Below are 18,658 nucleotides of genomic sequence, written 5' to 3'. Positions count from 1 at the left end.
AAAATCACAACAACAATCAGTACGGAAGGTGGGAGAGGACACATCTACACACAACGCCCATGAGTATACTGTCTTTAAAATAGTAAACAAAACAAAATAACAAATCAAATAGAAACCGTCTTAGTGTGTGTGCGTGTGTGTGTGTTGTGTGTGTGTGTGTGTGTGTGTGTGTGTGTGTGCGTCACAGTGCCCGTGTGGATGCCAGAGCAAATCCTATGGAAGGTAGGGTTCTCTCCTTCCACCATGTGTGTCCCAGGGTCAGACCAGTGCACACACTCCTTTCCCACTGAGCCATCTTGTTGGCCTGAGTACTGGCTTCCCTTGCACTGGTGAAGCCTCTCAGTTCCATGGGTGGACATCTGTCTCTTTTACCTCTTCTAGTTCTGTTTATTTCTGTCCCTTGCAATCAAGAGTTTTGGCTCGTTTGTCCTCTCCTATTGGATGCTGGCACATAAGCAAAAGGCTAATACCGCATCCAGCTTGAAATCATGGGATTTGAGGTCCACTGATGGGTTTAGGGTCCCTGGTGAGAAAGTCCTCAGTTAGGAGTATTCCAAATGTCAGATGCCCGAGTGAAGTCTCTTAAATCCTACTTTAACATTTATGACCTTTTACTAAATAATGTTTTTCTAAGGTAGAGGGAAAAATAACCCTCAAGTCCAAAAATAAAAATCAAATAGCAAGTGGGTTTTGTTGCATGTATTAAAATAGCATAGATGGAAAAAAAATGGAATAAAACTCAACACTTATTCTTGTGCTTGGTCCGAGACTTTGCACTAGACATGTTGGAGAATAAATAGGACAGGTCAGGACTGGAAGTGGGTATCTCTTTTTATCTCTCCTCTGAGGCATCAACTCGTAAGGTCCAGACTCAGCATTCTGAGAACCCAGGTTCCCAAGGTGCTTAACTCTCAGTCTGTGTGTGCCGCCATCTTTAAGAGATGGCGTTCTTTCAGAGAAAGGTAAGTTGCTTAACAATACAGAGATTCTGCCTTTGCTGTGCAGGGTCCTGGTCTGGGAAGCTGGAAAGGGAAGAGACATTATGGCAGACTATGCCCATGGTGGGGAGGGATGGATCTAGAAACTTTGGGATTTCCCAGAATGCTCTTCCCATCAGTCATGCTTGCCAATGGTCTCATGGCTATATTTACAAAAGTCAGTCTCCTCAGTTTTGCCATACTCTTAAATTACCTTTGTAATTCTCTTTAATCAGAAACCCTTCTGAGTACAATCTCGGTTGAAATACAGACTCTAGGAAACCACAGGCTTAATGTTCTCTTTCAGCATCTTTCTTAATGGACAGTAAAATGAATTACAACTATTAACTTTTTTTCTCTGTGTTTTGGGTATGGTCGTCTTACATCCCATGTGTGGGAAAAAAATCGCATTTTAGAAAATGTATTTGGTACGTTATTTCGAGACAAGATGTGTAACTGACGCATTACAAATGTGGGAGGCATTGCAGACAGTTCTCTGTATCTGGGTATCACTGGCAGACCAGAGAAGGCCAGCTTGATAGAGCCTTGGATGTGAAAATATGGAGAACCTATGGATGCTGATGGAGCGAGGTTAGACAACCTCTCGCTTCCTGTTTGTCCCTGCTGCAGTGGCAGTCCTATGGGGCTTTGGTCCACCTCTGTTTGTTACTCACCAGTGCAGGGAATGCAGCCGAGAGTCCTGCACATAGTGGCTAAAGCAAATGACAGAAATGAAGAATCCATCTGAACCAGTGTGGCTGCTCTTGTATGTTCTTCGAGGTCAAGCATTATGAATCTCTTTCAAAGCTGCATCTTCGATGCTGTTACACACAAACAAAATCAGCTACTGTTTTTATAACCAAACTATGTAGTCACTGGTAATCTATTAGATACAGGGGATCATATCTTGAAACTTCAGCTCTAAAAACTCGAGATTGGAAGTGGATGAGAATAACTATACAGTCATTCTTAGTCATGGTAAAGTACATATATCATGAAATTTACCATGTAAGTGTGTTTAAGTGAACGACTGGATGCTATCAAGTGCACTTGTATTTTGGGTCTGCCATCACCATAGAATGTCTCCTGGGATCTGTCCTCTCATATGCTGGAAGTCTCTATCTGTAAACAGCAATGCTAACATCTCCTCCTCACCTGGTCCTGGGCAACCAACAGTTTACTTTTTTATTTCGATGAATCTTTCTATTCTGGTTCATCATTATGGGAAATCACACTGTTTGTCTTTTTGTAGCTGGCTTATGTCCCTCCCCTTTCTGTCTTTGAGATTCATTCACTGCTATGTGTGTCAGAATCCCCCTCCTAATCAAGGCGGATACTAATGCTACTCGATTGTACAAGGTGTACAAACACACCGCACTTTACCATTTGCCTGTTGAACAGATTGACTGTTTCTCACATTTCATCCACTGTGAATCATGCTGCTCTAAACACAGGTATCCACACATCCCTTTGATAAGCAGGAATTCTAAATGAGCTAGTAAAAGGATCCATGAAATAAAGAATGACCGGCACCCCCAATCTTCAGTGTAGCTCAGAGGTGGGCAACCAACCTGGGAGATGTTGGAATAGAAGGGATGGGGAAGACAGGGCATTATTTCTTTGATGATTCCACACAAAGCTGGGCCATATCAGAATCTAGTTTGTATCTTTGTATGCAATGGCTCTCGTGTTATCTCTGAAAATGTGCTTTGCTGTGGGTTCATAAATCCCTCTTACACTAATTTGCCCTGAAGTGCTGTTCCTGTCCAAGACATAAATTATTGAAACCCTTGTGGTCAGCAAAGGGAACAGCAGCAAAACCCACCTGAGCCTTCCAAAGCAAATAGCCAGACACCTTGTCTGAGTTCCAGAAGTCTAAAACAAGTCTGCCCAAGCCATCCAAGGCAGGAAGTCATTAGCAACTGCATACCCTGGACTTCCTGAGAAAGGTGAGGGATTCCAGCCTTCGCCAGAGCAGCCTGATATCTTTTCCTCAGTGCAAGGTCCCTGGGCTTTCTCCTGGATCCGAGCTGTGGGGAAGCCATGGGAACAGATCTTGATTCATGTTCAGAAGTTCATTCTCAGGCAGGAGGGAGTTACCTATTCACATCTGGGCGAGGACGGCCAGGGCTGCTTATTCCCACTGCATCCCGCACCCCCTCTGCTGAGGGGTAATGCTCCCCCCTTTCTTGCTACTTAGGTAAGGGGTGGGTCTCCTTTGTCTTGAAGAGCTGTCACCGTGTGAGATACTGGTGTACGGTCAAAGTAGACAGTTCTAAGAAGCCTGACATGTTTCCTCAGAGGGCATTGAAGAGCTGATCAGCCTGTCGGAAACAAAAAAATAAAAATACACCAGTCGTTTCATTTATCAAAGTGCTTATGGTTCCCAGTTTGAAGCGAGTGAATGGCAAGTAACTATCTAGTGAGCAAAGCGGACTTGAAAGTTTAAGGGCTGGAGTAAATAAAAAAGGTGGAAGACCGGCACTTTGAAGATTTCAAAGACCAATGCAACGGAGTAGACGCACGCTCTTTGCATTCTTGAAGCCTGCTTCATTTGTTCTGCTTAGCCACTCTGGTGCAGACTTTACAGTGGCAGACTGGCCCAGGCCCATGGGCTGATTGTTTAACCTTTTTGGAGCTGGAGTTTTTCTACCTGTGGAATCCAAGCTGAACTAAGAGAAAGGTACTTTTCCAGAAGGTGAACATGCTAGCCCCATAAAGCGCTTAGCATACTCAGTCACAGAGCTAGGATTAATATTGTTGTTATCATTATTAGTCCCCCAAGGGGAAAAATTATACACAAAGTACATGAGCATTGCAAGAAACAGAATTTTAAATGGAAGCTTTACTTACTAATAGGCGGATTTGTGTGTTTGTGTGTCTCAGGGCATGTGTGGAGGTCAGAAGACAACCTTGGCTGTCAGGTTTCACCTCTCCTCTTGCACGAGACAAACCTTCGTGGCAAATGTTGCCCTACAAGCTTGATCTAGTCTCCTACCTTTACGTCTCACCTTGCTGGGGGAAGCCATGGAATCACAGATCCACGTACTACTGAGTCCAGCTTTTATGTTTGTCCCAGGGATCCGAACTCAGGATGTCAGGTTTGAGTGGCAAGGGCTTTACCCACTGAGTCATCTCCCCAGCCCTGATAATGGAGAGATCTTTATAGATAGGCCTAGGAGTGTCAGAATGTCCCGTCACAGACTCAGTCACAGGCGTGTGTATTAAAAACCAAGATTGGCCCAATAGTGCTCTTTGCCTGTTTTACAATGAGGAATGAGAAACATAAAGTTCAAATAACAGGAGTTCCTACAGGCTTAAGGGGAGTTTGTACACGGAAGTGTACAAATGCAAAAACAAAAAAAACAAACAAAAGATCTGTTGGCATGACCTTCATTTGGTCTTACATAAAAAAAATAGTCTGACCCATTTTAATAATACAGACATTGATTGATTTTACATAACTTCAAGCGGTGCACAATGGGTGGCAGGATAGAAGGAGGTGCCTACGAAATGAATGGCAAGGCTGCTTTCTTACGAGAGGACAACTGAGCCAATGCTGGTTTCAGTCTCGGTTTAGATGCTTGTTTGGTAGGCCTTCTGTCCTTTAGATCTTAGCTGTCACCATGTCACAATGGCTTTACCAGGGCACACGATCTAAAAATTACAGCCACCACCATAGTTCTTGTGCTGATTCTTTTAGCACCTATTTTTTGCTCTGAATTTGCCTCTTTTATATACTGGTTGAATTGCTTACCGCCCAGCTATCCCCATAACTGTAGACAGAAGTCTCGCCTGCTGGGTTGGTCATAGGATCCCAAAGCCTGGCACACAACATTGGATGACATGACATTTGATAAGCAGCTGGGGGGGGGGGAGAAATAATGACTCATTTAGCTCCCTCCCTCCCTGCATTTCTTACCTTTCCGTGCCAGTGATTTGGCCATCTAGCTCAGTTCCTAGGGGCGTTCTGCCTCTGACTCCTGCACGGGACATAGCGCATCCTTGGACATTTACCAGGGTGTCCTTCAACTGTGCCATCACAGGAACACGCATGTTTGCAAGGGTTGCTCATGGTTGAAAACCCTCTTAGGGAGGTGACAATTTAATATCGTGACTGACTCTACAAAACCCCGATTTTGATAACGAAAGAGCCGAGGCTTGTTGCCACTTAGCAATCAGGAAAACATCATGACATGGCTTGTGTGTGCGTGTGTATGGCAGAGGCGTAGGAAGCAGGGACAGGAGCCTGGGTGAGTTCAAGCAGCTGGGGAGAGAGTGGATATATTTGGAGGGGACTGCGGTAGCATGGCGCGTCATTTTAATTCAATGAAAAATAAAAGGACAGGGAGGGCTGTTAGCCAGTGGCAGAGGACAGCACACTGACAGAGAACAGTGATGTTTTTTTTCAAGCTGCATGCACATAGTAACCACATGGGGAATCTGGGTTTAAATGAAAATTCTGGTTCTAGGGCAGAGCCTGAAAGTCCGAAATTCTTGCCTGGTCTCAGAGAAAGCCTGTGTTTGCTAATCAGAGTCAAATGTAAGCTGTACTAGTAATGAATTCCAAATGGTCAGCAAATTCTTTAGTCTTTCTGTGCCTTAGTTTTCTCATCTGTACAATGGAGATCAGATGAGAGGATACTGTTTCAGTGCTGCTGGCTGTTAGGCACTTCTGTGAGGGAGGAGGGGAAAGCGAGCTGGCAGGGCTGGAGAAGGGCATCAAAGAAGAACTGGATTTTAGAGTCTCGATTCAGGTCAACATCAAACTCGCTATGTCATCTAGTTTGACCTTGAACCTCTGATCCTCCTGTTAGGGTCACAGATTGCATCACCGCCTCTGGTTTTATGCACTGCTGGTCTCTGTCATGCTTAGGCAATCAGCCCCATTAAAATAGTACTATTATTTTTTAAAAATTATTTAGCTATTAACATGTGTGTCAAGTTTTCTCTTTTCTCACGCAAAGCCAGTCATCACAAATGCAGCCAGATTGCTTTTGCACACGTTAGAGGATGCCTGCTCGCAGTCTGTAGTGGATCCTCTGTGGAGGCAATGGTTTCAACTGGGAGCTGATCCCCAAATTCTCCTACCTTATACAGGGCTTAACTTGCCTCTCAGGTGTTCAGAAGAATCAACACCTTTCCTCCAGCACCTGCAGAGTAGTGGCCACAGCGAGGCGCTCGGGAGAGGCGCACTCAGCAGTAGGGTGGGGAGGTGCGGGGAGGAGGATGGGGGGGGCAGAGGACAGGCCCACGTGGACCGCGGGGTTTGACAAGGGCGCGGGCAATCGGGCAGCCTGGCCAATCAGCGCTGTCAGCGGCCAGCCGGGCTCCTCCTGGTCAGCTAGCTCTGGGCTGGTTTCTGCACAGCTAGCCTGTAGCCACCCTGGACGGGGCGCACTTGCTGGGCGCGCAGGGCTGTCTGCACCTTCCGGGAGCTGGCTGGGACAATGTTTCTCCTTTAAAACACCGCGCTTCCCACGGTCTCTTCGGCTTCTCTTTGCAGCAGCACCGGAACTTTTCCCACTTTTGGCCGTACTAAGAGGGCGATGGGCTGTTCCAGAGGCTCTTGTGGGCAAGCGGCCAGCTGAGCATCCTTTGGCTTCAGTGCTGTGATCAGCGTTCGTTCTGGACTCCCGGATCTGACTCGGCTACTCTTTCTAGACTAGTAAGAATGGGCTGAGGAAGAGCTGGCGGGAGCAGGGGTTGGAGCAGCCTTGAAACACAGGCTTAAGCATGGTCTCAGAGGCAGGAATGGTCTTTGGGGCTAATTTCAGTTTAACTAGGCTCGGTCACTCCGGCATTTAGCAGGAAGCAGGGGGAAGTACTTGAATCAGCCGCGTGCATCCTAAAGTTGGAAGAGACACTGAGAAGTAAGGATACGTGCAGCGAGGGGTTACGAGAGTAGGGATGGCGGGTAGCAGCCGCTTCCAATTTGCGATTTCAGAGACTCTGGAGTCGCACTGATACTGAGGCAGCCACTTGATGAATTGGAGTGAGTAGTCGCAGGGCGAACACTCCATGAACTGGGGATCTGACTGGCCATGCTGGTCTCGAGGTCTCATCCTTTTGCGTTGGAGCAGGGGTCCTTACAAGTATTAGCAAGAGGAAGCAGGTGGGGTGGTTCCAGGACCTCTGCTAGCCAGGCTTGGGCTGACTGGGAGCACAAGTGGTTAACAGGGGGAGGATTTCAGAGTTCTGGTGAGGCATCTTGGCTTTGTCCACCAAAGCAGCAAGCGTCTCTCCTTGTTTCGACATTTATTTCCCTCTTGCTCCAGTCGCATGGCCACTTGTCTCGCACCACAGGGCGTCTTTAACCCAAGCTTGTCCTCAGGGAATTGGGACTTGATAGCCTGCACCTTGGGAGGCAGCCCAAGCCACAAGCCTCTAGGTCGTGTGCTAGTGTGTTTTTCTCTTGAACGCCGAGGGCTCCACATGCCCTGTTGAGAAAGCTTAGTTGAGTTATGAATCAGTCAGAAATATGTATATGTACAAGTTCACAGACTCTCGGAGTAGCAGCCATGTGTCAACCCCCACCGGGATTGAAGTATCCCTTTTGGTGAAGCATACCGATCCCCAAACTCCTTTTCCTTTTAACTTTTTAATGGCCTTCCCTCCGAGAAGAGCAAAGTTAATATGATGTGACAGACAAAGCCCTGCTTGGCAGCAGCAGCAGTGGGAGAGGGGGTATTTCCATCGGCTCTTTAGTCTGCTGTTTTCTATAATACCCTTGATACAGGGTTAGCCCATCTGCTGACTCCAGCCGAAACCTGTGCCCTCAGTGACTAAGCTCTGTCGAAACATCCTTGCTACAAGCGAACAAATAAAAGACCAAACAGCAACTAAAACCCAATATAATTTAGGAGTGGCAATCTGAGAACGCAGTTAGTATTTACGGCTTGGTTATTTTAAAACAGACATTTGATTTGATTTGAAGAAGTCTACAACCGATTCTTGGATGAAGAGCATTTCTGCTAACTTGAGAGTCACAAGTCAGGGTTCAAGCCTGTGTCCTTTGGATTGGAAATACAGGTCTTATTAAGATGGTGAAAGTACTTTCCAGAATCTCTCCAACTGATGGTGACTTATGTTCTCTCAAATGACTCAGAGATTTGGCTCTGTTCATTGGTGCACAGAGCTTTCTAGGTGCGGATGCTTTTTGATCAATAGTTTGTTTGAATAGCTTGATCGATGGCTCTGTTTCAAGGTTTCCTCCCTAGCTTCCTCTCTCATTCTGCTTTTCTAGACTTTGCTCTCTTCGCTCAGTACTAACTACCCTTTGACGTGTCACAGCGTGTTGGAAGACTTAAGTCATGTTTTTAAGTCTTGTTTTCCCTGTTAGCTGTCATAAAGTTCTCCAGAACAGCAGTTTGCCGGCTGTATTATTTCACCCCATTGCAAAATATACCTATGAATATCTCTTTGCTACTGAATATTCTTTATTCAGCCTCTGATATTTCTAGTACTGGACTGTTCTAGGTAACTTGGATTTCAATATTCATTTTGTGATCTTTTTTGAGGTGTGTATTGTTTGGTAACCTAGTTCCTGTTAGCAAAAAAGAACAGCTTTGTCCCCACACCCACCTCCTTTTCTGTGTCACAGAGCCTTTGTTAATAGTTTTTATCTGCACCTCTCACTTACTGATACACTTATTACAATACTTTGTTATGTAAATGATATATTAATGCATATGATATTAAAACTGTATTCACTGGGGAATTAACCAATGTTATGATGTCATCAGTAGCCAATCCTCTGCCTGATTTGAGCTTGCATTGACCAAAATCACCCTATCATAGTGAGTATACTGGGTTCGGAATCCTAGATTGCCTGTGGTAAGGCAATGGAGTCATTTTTGACTCTTTCCAACTCTCCAATTAGTTGCCTGGTTGTAGAGTTTGGGGAAGTTTCTATGTTCTATGGCTTAGCCTAATGATAAAATTCTCCAGTTGGGGGTTCATGATCTCATTAGAACTTGCATATGTTCCCTTTATTTCTCCTTTCTCTTTGGGAGTTTTCAGCCCCTCTGTGGCTGTTTCCTTGCAAGGATGAGGAAACGTCACAGTAAACGGATGCTGCAGCAAGTGAATGGGCTGAGTTGTTTGCATACATGTGTTTGTATCACGGGAGTTGGTGCTAGGTCATCCAGGCTCACAAGATGACTTCAAGGCCTACATTTGATCATTCGGACTTAAGTTATCTTCTCTGAAGATGACTCGGGACTGAGAATAGGAGACAAGCAAAGCCATGTGCCACGCCATGTGCGACACTCTTGGTCGCCTTCCTCACTTCATAAGTATTTGGTTTGAAAATGTTATTTCGCAAAGCCAGTGTCAGAGCCTTAGGTGGTTCAGCCTTGGAGAACCGTCCCGTGGAGTCGCATTTCTAATAGCCTGCTCAATTCTCGCTCTGCAGCATAACCACTTCTCCCAAGAGACCACTAACTCTGTCCTCCCGTCTATTTGATATTTGTGTAAAAATAAAAATAACTTGCAGTTTTATGATCGACATTTAAGTTCAGTCCACTTTCCTCTATAAAGCCTGTCCAAGAGGTGTTTCCCCTCCCTTTTATTCAAATAGGAACTTAATTATGCATTCCGGTTTGAGGAAATATGCAAAGGCTGTAACTGCAAATCTGGAGAGTAGTTCTGAGCTCCGCTTTTAGAGGGAGGAGGTAGTAAGTCTTGATCCCAGTGTAGTATGTATACAGGGAGCCTGGATTGGGATCCTGGAGTCTGACTCTCAGCCCAGTGTCTGCTCCAAGAAAGACTTACACGAAGAAGTTTCTATGCCGTGGCGGGACCCTTCTCTTGGCTCTTTGCTGAGAGATCCTTGTAGCTTTCTTTCACTAGCTCGCCTCAGTTGTTGGGACATTGAGTGGTAAAAACCAGGCACTGGGCTGTGACACCTGTGTGCACAACGTCAAGATCTTACCATAGTAGGTCGTTAGTGTGAACACAAATGACTTTAATTCGGAAGCCTGGTGGCATCCGATATGGGGGCGGGGCTTGTTAACAACATGACAACCTGACAAATCAAAAGGAGGTGCTTTTACTCAACAGGCAATGGAGTCACGGGCAAACCATTTCCCTTTTTGAAATTGAATACTGACTGCTAACGCATATGAAGAGAGTGTCCAGCTTAGAAAAAAATTAATGATTTTAAAATAATGAAGATAAAACATTGGAGTTTTTTTTTTTTTTTTGTTGTTGTTAAATAAAAAATGGCACTGAACAAGTATGGCTCAGCTAAGAAAACCTTGCGCACTTCTGCAGCAGTAATGATCTGAAGGTGGACAGCTGGCAAGATAACTCATTTGGTAAATGTACCTACTGCCAAGCCTGACGGCTTGAGTTTGAGCTCTATGGGCCCACATGCTGGAAGGAGAGAGCAGACGCCTATAAGCTGTCTTCTGACCACACACGCACATGCACACACACACACACACACACACACACACGCACACACAAGCACTCACACACACATACATGCACGCGTGCACACATGCACACCAATTTAAATACAATAAATATCATTTTAAAAATCTCAAGGTGGAATTCTCAGCGATTATTATTACATTTACGGCCATTGCATCGGCTTGGATTCACTCTCTCATTTGTACTGTATGCCCTTAAGTGGTCTTTGAAATTTCAATCTCATTTCTTCACTTTTATGTCCTCCTTTGCCTGGACATCCACATTTCTTTTGTACAGCATAGTTGTTTGCCGGTGACTCATTGGACTTCAAATCACAGACTTTTACATTAATTAATTAATTACTTAATTAATTACAGAAAGCGTCTCATTGTGTACCCCGGCTAGCCTGGGATTCTTTATGTAGGATGGGCTTGCCTTAAACTCACAGGCATCTCCCTGCCTCTGCCTCTCCAGTGCTGAGTTTAAGGATATGAGATACAATGTATTTTCCTCATATGTATCCCTAATCCAACCACTCCTACAGTCTACCTCTACCATTTCCCCCTCCTAACCTCTTGTCTTTGACTTTGACTCACCGAGACCAATCAGTGCTGCCTGTACCTATGGAAGACTATCCACAGAAGCATGGACAAGCTACCAGGGCCACATTCCTGAAGAAAATGGATAGTCTGTCCTCCAGCAGCCAACAGCTACCAGTAGCTCTTCAGCTAACGGTGGGGTTTCTCAGGGCTGGGACAGGGATCCCAGGGCTCTTACTGACTGGGCAAGTTTTATCTTTGGTTACCCCTGGCTTTAATTTAAAAAAAAAATCTGTTCCATAAATTACAAAGGCAATGCATGCTTGGAGTTGAAAATTCAAATACTCTGGATGAATACAGAAAGGAAGGTTAAATGCCTACTTTGCCCTGCTAAGGACGGAGACATGCACTTTTTTACATTTTGATGAATTTCTTTCCATTTCTCTCCTCAGTTTTGATCCACATGCAGCTGTTGAGACTCAACCATTTTACCATCCCCTTCCCCACCTTGTTTATTCAGCAGTGCCCATTGGAGGGACGCTGGTGATGTCATGGCTGGGAGGGAGGACACATCATGCGGTCTGCAGGCCCCCTCTTGGCCATGGGAGTGTTCTGTAAGGCTCAGAGATGCTCTGGATCTAGCTGAGGAAGGGTAGACAGTCAGCTGAGGGGAGGATAGCCATTCTCTTCCATGGCTGTAGCTGTGCCACCACAGTTAGTTATCCAATACCCAAAAGCTAAAAGGAAATTCGAAAATCTTTTTCTAATTTATTATTATTGTTATTATTATTATTTTAATTTAATTTTGGATGGGGGGGAGGTAGTGAGGCGGGGTAGGGCTAGGCATCCAAACCTAGGACCTCGTGCATGCTAGGCAAGCACTCTATCACTAGCCCACTCAACTTTTGGCTTTTCAAACAAGGTTCGCACAGTACAGCCCCGGCTGTCGTGAACTCACTATATAACCCAGGCAGGCTTTGAACGCACAGCACTCTTCCCACCTCGGTCTCCTGAGTGCTGAGGTTGCAGGTGTGTGCCGCTGCCCCGACCTGTAGTAATTCATGTTTGCTGAAGAAGTCAAGTTTGGTATCAAAACTAGCTGTGGTGTTCAAGATTATAAACAGCCCGAAGGCTGGATCTGGTACAGTGAGATGTTTCAGGGAATCTGGAGAAAATGTTATTGGGGTGCATTCTTTTCTGCATCTATCAGTGGGAGCAAGGAATCGTGGATGGGGCAGGGGGTGAGTAGTCTTCACTGCTGATGAAAGCAGGTGGCAGCTCTTCCTGTGGCCTGCGGGTTGCAATGCGAACATCTGTTGCCTTCTCTCTCTTTGCTTTCAGAGCCGATGATGCAAGCGCCTTGCAGGACGAATAGGGCTCTCTTCATCTCTATTTTTGAATTAATGTCTTCTCAGTACGCACAAACTGCCCCTCCCCACTCGCAAATATTCATGCACACACAAATCAAAATGCCCATAAAATTATTTACTATAGGCCGGTTCCTCCCAGGATACCGAACTCGCACCTCTTTCAAATTCTTCCCTGTTCTTTGCAGACCATAGGGCCTGTCAGGAGCACGGAGCTGCATTAAGCAAGCTGGAAGATGGCCCTGCCTGTGTCCCTTGGTACCAATCTCATCTTTCTTATGTGCTCAACCCCCCCTCCCCCCCCCCCGTCTCAAAACTTAGGCGTTGATGTGCGGCTGAGGAGATTTAGGAAACTGGCTAACATTGTGACAGTTCCCTGCAGGGTTCAGAAGTCACTGCCAATGAGAGTGGGGAGAGCAGGTGGATTCTCTCCCCACCCCCTTCTCTTATTTTTGAGACTATAGTGTAATCACATCAGTCCCCTCTGCCATTTTCCCCTCCAGATCCTCCCACATGACCTCCCAACTCTCCAAATTCAAGACCTCCTTTGTTGCTAATTTTTGTTACATGCCTGTGTATACACATATAGATTTCTAAATATAACCTGCTCAGTCTGGGCAATGTTACTTGTATGTATGTATGTTTTCAGGGCTAACCATCTGATATTGAGTGTCAAATTGGTGTGCTCTTCCCTAGGGAAGACTTCTTCCTGTCTCAGCATTTCTTGGTCACCTGTAGTCCTTTGAGGAGGTCGGGGCCTCCTGTCTGTTGTTCTTGTTCAGCTCATGGCTAGGCAGTCATGTTGCTGATCCTTACCCTTTGACATTGCTAAGAGACACACTCTTGCCTCAACCCTGCTGGTGCTCTGGATGCTACGCCCCTTTCTCTGCAACAATCCCCAAGCCTCGGGCACTGAAGGCTGTGCTGGTTCATGTATTGGGACCGGGCTCCACACCTCTGCATTTTGACTGGTTGTGGTTTTCTGGAGTGGTCTCTGCCTGTTATAAAGAGAAGTTTCCTTGTTGAAGGGTGAGACTTACACTTCCCCATGGATACAAGGACAAATACTTAGAAAGTAGTTGGAGATGACGCTATTTTAGTCAGTAGTGGCTTGTAGGCTCTCCTCCAAGATCCATGGCATCACTAGTGCTGAGTGATTGGGTAGATTTCTAGTAGCATGAACTCCCTCCTGGTGAACAGGTCTTAAGTCTAGTAAGAGAGCTTTTGGTTGCCAGCAAGGTGTGTGTGGCACTATGGTACCTTTGGGGTTACCATGCCATGCTGGCTGTTGTTGTGGATCATAGGTGTCATAGCTGGGTAGGACTTTTGGCTGCTTCTCTCCTTTGGAAGCTTGCATGGTGCTTTTTGGTACCACAAAATCTATCTTCAGGGGAGAAGGCATTCAGGTTAGTTCTAGCTCAGGAGCTGCTAGGCCTTGCGTCTGAGGAACTTGGAGTCTCTCTCAGCAGGGACTTAAAGCAACATTTTGGTACTGGACTGCATAGGGCATGTCAAATGTCTTTTGTTTTCATGAGAGTTTTGGAAATAGGGTCGCACAGTGTAGCCTAGACTGTTCTGGAAGTCACTCTGTAGACCTGACTGGCCTCGAAGTCAGCTCATGGCAATCTTCCTGCCTTTGCTTCCCGACAGTTGGGGTTAAAGTTTGGGAGTATCATGTCTAGCTGAGTGTTTACTCTATATGTTAGGGGATGTGTGACAACTATTTGTCTACTGAGCTTTTAAAAGAAACAAGAGCAGTGACAATTGCTAGTGTTGAAGTTGTTGTCTGGAATATGCTGTTTTTTTTTTTTTTTGAGGGGGCTTTGAAAAAACAGAAATGACATAACATTGACCATTTTAGCCATTCTCAAGGCCACATGTCAGTGCATTAAGTATCTTAACCGTGCTGGTGTATCACCACCTCGTTCTATCTGAGGCATTCTTTGTATAAAACTGATGCATGGCATTGAGCCGCACTCCCTACCCAGTGCCATGATTGCTGCCATCCACCATTCTACTTTTGATGACCCTGAATTCTACTCCACTTGGTACCTCCTGTAAGTGGGGCCGAACGATATTTGTCCTCCTGTGACTGGCTTATGTCACTTAGCACAATGGCTTCGAGGGTCATCGATGTTGCAGCAGGCACCAGAATTTGCTTCCCTATTGGGGGTTTGACTCCTACATCCTCTGGGGTTGTCAGCGGACATTTAGGTTGGCCCCTATCTTTTTCTTGCTCACTATAAAGTATGTCTATTTTATTTCTTTCTAACATATATTTATATATTATAGTTCTTTAGTAAGATAAATCCCAGATATGAGATAGACGGTACAATAATTAAAATGTGCATTGACTAGTAAGTATAAATATCCTTTTATATTTTTCTTTTTTAAATTAAGATTATTTTTGTACAATATAGTTTGGTCATGCTCTTTCTCTTCCCTCAGTTCATCTCAGATCCTCTCCATTTCCCTGCCCACTCAACTTCGAATCCTGCCCCTGAGGGGGAAAAAAAAAACCAACCCAAATTGTGTGTTATCAAACTGTTGTTACAAATGCAATAGTCACGCAAGTCCCTGGTTCTAGTTGTTTCTGTCATGTATCCACAGTAGGGCTTCTGGATCTGATGGAATTCTGTGCCTAACTTTCCTTAGCAATAGCATGCAACCACTCATAGTGGCTGTACCCTTTTACCACACTAGCCATTTTGTTCCCAGAGTCCTGCACAGCAGACACCGTCATTAGTGTCCTCTATGCAAGAGGGAAGAAAGGCACACGGGGATGAAGACACCCCAGTAGCCTGTGGCAGAGCAGAGCAGAGCAGAGGCAAAGCCTTTAAGAGGTCATTCATTCTTTCCCTGCACAAAACGGCCGACCTGGTGCTTGGCCTAGGCCTGGGTGGGGATAGGACGACTAAGGAATGTGTTGTCTCCAGGATGAGTGTTGACTGCACTCGTCCCAACACACAAAAGCATTTCATGGTGATTTGGATCCTCCGGGCCAAATGCTTATTATGAAATTGTCATTTTACCCAGATAATAAGGGCCCACTGGATATACTCTGTGCTTGTTTAGTCTGTTAATAGCTGCTTCCAGACCTCTGACAATTAATAATCATGTAGCCCATGACTTTGTAAATGCCACAACAATTTCTGCCTCTCAGAGGTGGCATGGAGAGGTGGGCTGGGAGGGGAAGTAACCCAGATGAACCCAAGGTGGAATCCCAGGGATGATGGTGGGCTTACTTTCCAGAGGCACTGGAAATACGTGTACGGGCATGTTTCCCACCGTAATCATGGCTTGATGGAGTCGCTGCCAAGGAAGGCACGTTCTGTCACTTGGTAGAATTAACAATTGATCAGTTTGGCGGTGCTGGAGGCCTTTGTAAGCACCCCATGTTTATTCATTGTCCTGATTACACAGTGGAAGCACTCTGCTTGATGAGATGGGGGAAAGCAAGAGGCAATGGTATTTAAATACACTTGAAATTAACGTTTGCACAAATAGGTGTCTGACGAGGTCCTAATTTGATTCTAAAGATTCAGAAATAAGCCTTTATCTGAGCAAGGGCATCGGGGAAGGTGGGGACCCATGGAATCCTGCATCAGGTGTGTGAGGTTCATTTGTAAGTTCCCCGTGTCATTGAGAAGGAAGATGATAAGGGTTAGAGCACAGGGGTTCCATAGTTTTTGTTCGGGAGTCAGGAGCAGGGCACACCCTTTTGTCTGTTGTCCACCTTGGACCTCCCTGCTAAAGTCACAGCTTTGAGAGCTCTGGAGAAAGCAGGTCATGAGTCGGGGTGTCCCTCTGTCTCCATGAACAAAGCCCACTAATCATCCCTTGAAGTATTAATCAGGAAAGGGGAAGATTCCTCAATCTGAAAGTTAAGGTCACCCTGAGAGAAAGGACTGGCAACATTCCTAGAAAACTGTTTCTTCAAGACATTTTGATTCTGAATTTACTCTCTCCACATTTACAAAAGACCCAGGATCCCCAGTGTAAACTCAGATTCGGGTTTGATGTGCAAATATCTCCGAGCCACAGCATAAATAGACACGAACTCACACGCCGTTGTCGGCATTCCCATATGAGCTTCACGGTCTTCATTTACTTAGAAGGAGTGGGGATGAAATAGGTTCAGGCTAATGGCATTTTACAAAATTCAGAAAGCTGGAGTTTTCAAATCTATTTTGTATTAATTTTATTGGCCTTCTGTTGTGCACTTGCTTCCAACTGAAGTATTATTGCCTCACTGTTTTATTGTTTTAAAGCCAGGGTCAGTGAGTCAATCAATCTGTCTGTCTGCAGTAAATCTGTTTGTCTGCAGGATGTCTGTCTGTCTGTCTCATATTCTCTCCCTCCTTGCCACTCTCTGTATGTTTGTGTGGGTATACATGTCCATGTATGCATGGAGACACAGAGGTTGACATTAGTATCTTTCTCAACTGCTGCCCACCTCAGTTTTTGAGATGACGTTTCCTACAGTACCTGGAGCATGCAGTCACCTAGTCTGGCTGGTCGGCAAGTCCCACTGTGTCCCCTGCTACTGCCATTCCAACACTGGGATTGCTGCTGGGACTGCCCGGTTTCTGCTTGGGTTCTGAGATTAGATTCATATTGTACGGCAAGCATTTTACTGACTGAGCCATCTCCCCAGCTCAGGAGCCAGGCTCTCTCAAATGTAACCCCGCAATGGCTTTGACCTTCCTATGTAACTCAGTCTGGTTTCTATCTCATAGTTTGGAGCTCTTCGATTACAGGCAAGTGCCGGCATGTCCAGTTGCTGGTAAATAAGATTTACCTGGAGGGCTTGCTGAACCCACAGGGCTTGGGATCTAGCACATCTCTGCTGGAGCCTGTAAGTGTGCATGGGACTTCCATGGGGGTTAGCCTTGGATCGTACGCTGAGCAACACCTTGCAGGATTAGTACATTTTTCAGAAGCGAAAGATCCGTTCCTAAAACGTGGCCATTTTGATTAGCATGGGAGTTAGTCAATTTTGTAATCCTCTGATAAGCTTGTCTAAATAGTATGGCTCTGAAGATTGATTCAAATTACTGAGCCCAAAGCATAAATTAATGTGAGTCAATCAGTGTCCTACGTGAGAAACTGATGTTGATAATGTCCTTCAGTTTGCACCAGGTGCACTTGCTGTAGTGGAAGGTTTGGAAACAGCTGCGCAGTTGTTTGAACAAATATGGAAGTGGTTTGGCTGTACAGGGTACCCAGCCTTCTGCCACTTCGCTGATGTCTCTATTGGCAGGGGAAACACGCCTGCGAGATTTTTGGTTCTGAGCCTGCTAGACTCCTACACCCTTTTCGACTTTGATTTAAAATTATACTCCTACCAGCAGGTGGCGTATGGGGATTTTGCTTCGTTCTGTGTTGTTAAGACTCTGGCAGATGTTAAAAGCTGATGTGGATTTAAGATCTCATCCGTTCTGAGAATAACTGAGTTGCTGGGCAGGACCAGAAGATGGAAGGTCGATAGAGTTAAGGGACTTGAGGGGCTACAGAGTGTATCCGCATAGGTTGCTGCTTTCTTCTGCCACTTGAAGGAATCAATTACCTTCTGTGTTTGCTTAAGCGAGAAGCTTTGAGTGGGGTTTTACTTTGGCTCACATTGTTTAAAAAACGTATACGTTTGCAAATGTGAGCCTCCCCTGAATAAGAAAATAACTATAAAACACTCACCTCTTCTTCAATATATACATACAGCTCAAGATAGTTTTGAATTTGCTATGTAGTTGAGAATGACCTTGAACTCCTGTCTTCCTTCCTGGCCCTTCCAAGTGCTGGGCCTATTGTGTGTGCCAACACATGGAGCTGTACTTACTCATTAAGTAAAATGGGGACTGGTGAGGTCTTTCTCTCCTCTATTTTTTAAAGGGAGTCTGAGTTACGGAAACACATGGGTGTAGGCAGGAAGGTTAGACTTTGCAAGCATTGAACTCCTGGGCCAGGGCAGTCATCTGATTTCCTTGCCCCACAGAGCTGGTTCTTTGTTCCATGGCTGGTGTATGGAACCCTGGTTCTCTCTCACAGTTGAGTTCTGTGTGACTAGGCCAGCACTAACATTTCCTTAGGACCCCTCAGTCGTGGTTGTCCCCTTGGCAAGTTAAGTTTCACTTTGGCCATCTCTGTCCTACTGTCACTTGTGTGTGTTTTGCCCTGGCTGTCTGTCCTTAGGGCCTATGTCAGACCTGGACAGTCAGCAGATGAGGCTCCTGGCTCCAAGTTCAGTGGCCGAGAGGACAGAATTAGACATAGCTCCCATGGAGGCTAGACTTAGAAGCATCGAAACAGCTAGTTCTCGTTCTCTCTCTCTCTCTTTCTCTTTCCCTCTCTCTCTCTCTCC

The 18,658-nt window shown here is 45.5% G+C and overlaps 1 protein-coding gene across 4 annotated transcripts in view; it reads left to right on the top strand.

The window, feature by feature from the left end:
- Window positions 1-6,341: 6,341 nt before the first annotated feature.
- Tafa4 (TAFA chemokine like family member 4) overlaps window positions 6,342-18,658 on the top strand; it is a 233,867-nt gene continuing 221,550 nt past the window's right edge. For 2 of the 4 annotated variants that reach the window (XM_063286715.1, XM_063286713.1), the window contains exon 1: window positions 6,363-6,645. The gene's annotated coding sequence lies outside the window, so the exon portion shown is untranslated. Of the gene's footprint in view, window positions 6,646-18,658 lie in introns of all 4 variants that reach the window. The other 2 variants (XM_039108378.2, NM_001134700.1) reach the window with 2 other exon arrangements.

This window comes from Rattus norvegicus, chromosome 4, assembly GCF_036323735.1.
Source record: "Rattus norvegicus strain BN/NHsdMcwi chromosome 4, GRCr8, whole genome shotgun sequence".
Taxonomy (NCBI): Eukaryota; Metazoa; Chordata; class Mammalia; order Rodentia; family Muridae; genus Rattus; species Rattus norvegicus.
Note: the sequence above shows the minus strand (reverse complement) of the source record. Positions and strands in the feature narration are given on the sequence as shown.